General features: G+C 31.9%; 1 protein-coding gene across 1 annotated transcript in view; it reads right to left on the reverse strand.

Annotated features, from left to right (window-relative positions):
- Positions 1–1,586: 1,586 nt before the first annotated feature.
- Positions 1,587–2,353, reverse strand: part of LOC119590611 (uncharacterized protein KIAA0513-like) — a gene marked incomplete in the record, with an annotated part of 32,212 nt that continues 31,445 nt past the window's right edge. Inside the window, 1 exon segment of the mRNA XM_037939289.1 lies at positions 1,587–2,353.

Genomic DNA, 2,353 nt, shown 5'->3' on the forward strand with positions numbered 1-2,353 from the left:
ACAAGAAACCAGAAAAGGTAATAATCAACAAAACATAGCCTAATTCGTATTTTGCCACATATTCATATGACCAACAAATGGTGTCCAACTATGTGAAAAGTGCAGCATTTAACTAGACAACCAATTCAGGCCTTAACTATCTCCGTATCACAAGGTCAACATTCCTAAACCCTACATTTGTGCTGATATGAAGCTCTATATTGTTATCCAGTATCCACAATAACAGGTCACAGCTAAACTGCATAGTTTTGGTAAATGAGTCCAATGGCAATTTTTATAACAAGAACATTCCTGCCCTCAGTAAATTCAGATAAACCTCTGCCAATTTTGCAAAGGAAACAAGGTAAAGTGTATGCCATGTTCAAAGAGCAAAAACTAATCAACTTTTCTACTTTTCATGCTGGGCATATCATCTTCAACCTTGCATTGCACATAAAACAAAAGACAGTTTCCTTTTTACATCCCTTGAAGAACCAATTTCTGACATCTGACAGAAAAGGGTTCAGTGGATAAGTAATCTGACTTAACAACAATATAACTCTCAAAATTAATGTTACAAAAGAATGTGTTCATCAGAGCGTAAAACCCTCATTATGCCTCTATCAAAAGAATAGCATAATGAGAATACTCAGCTAATTTCTTTGCAATATTTCTAGTTACAACATACACATTTTTTTGAACATGCACCTTAGATTCAAGTTTCCAAAAGCAAAATCCTCAAAAAATTGGGTCTTATGATCTAGGATACTTTGAATACAAGTTTTAAAAGCACAAAATGCTTTCTAGGAATCATATCTTAAATAGCTGGAGAATACTTCTCCATATCGTACTGCCTTGTATAAAATATTAAACTGTAAAAAGATCAACAATGAGATTTTGTTAATCAAATCTTAACCTAAAAAGATCATCAAAAGATGTATTCTTTTAACAAGCATTAGAGAAATTATGATTTAATCCTAGTCAACAATAAAAGATGAGTTTGTAAGAGTGGAGAATGGAAAACGGGAATCGTCAAAGAGCCATAGTTGGTCCATAGGTGAGATAAATATATGGTAATACAGCCATTTCTTTGTTTTTTTGTTCTATTAGACATGCATTAAAGTTAGCAGACAGCCTATGTCTCCCTTACAAAAGAATTAATTAAGAGAGCTGAAGACTTCTGATCTTTGCTCTCAGGAATGTAGTGCATGACTATAGGGTGGTAGCCTTATCTTTACTTTATCATCTGTGAAGACTATGTTTACATATCTCAGGTATGATTTCAGTATCTTCATGAAGAAATATCACTCCACAAGGGAGAGAGTTGTTACTATATATATATATTTTTTAACAACTACATTTTTAGGTTGTGCTTGTTATTATGCCATAGAGCAGCTAACAAACTACAATATCTGGTTCTTTTGAAATAACTACTAATATATCACAAAATTATCACCATTACAAGGAGGGATGAAGGTCCATGCAGGGCCACTACTTCATGATGAATAATATCATTAAAAGAATAATCAAAATGATTCCAATACTTGGAATTTTGGTAATGTTAGTTAATAATGGTATCAATAATTGTAATGCAAAAAAACATAAAATGATAAGAGAAATAATTTTTAATTAAGAATCAAGAAGTTATATATGTACCAACCTGCATATTTGTCACAGTCTACATAATCTTCAAACCATATCTTTCAATACACTCAATTTATTCACATCAGTGTCATAAATTTCTCAAACAAATTTGATTTCTACTACATCACAAGAGTTTGATTTCCTTCCTCAGATATTTTTTGTGGTCTTGGCACACAAGCTTCAATATTCAGGCACACAAACCATAGATGGTAGGACAGTTAGAAGATAGGATAAGACTAAGTAACCAATCAGATTACAGTTTCGTTGGGTAACTGATCGTATGTTTTGTCAATCTAACTCTGTTCATCATTCATATTAAAACATGTATAACTGCAATACACTGTTTCACCAATGCATCATCAAAATGGCAGAAATAAATACATGATTTTAATGCACACAACCATAATAATCTTCAAAATGTATACACAACAATAAATGCTTTCTAATACTCAATAACTTCCTGTATTCAATAATATATATTCATCTATATGACAGAACCTATAACCAGTCCATTCTTTATGAAGAACAGGAGGACATGCTCACTCAATAATCCTCACACATAGATAAACATAAACATCCTGTTTATTATGTAAGCCATATTAAACCTGAACATAACAGTACAAAAACTATCAAAGTTCACATTTCAAATACTGACTTTGGGAAAGGTTTCTTTAAATCATACAGACAAACTTTGCCAATGATACTAATACTACAATCACATGATGATCAC

The sequence above is a fragment of the Penaeus monodon genome, chromosome 27, assembly GCF_015228065.2.
Source record: "Penaeus monodon isolate SGIC_2016 chromosome 27, NSTDA_Pmon_1, whole genome shotgun sequence".
NCBI lineage: Eukaryota > Metazoa > Arthropoda > Malacostraca > Decapoda > Penaeidae > Penaeus > Penaeus monodon.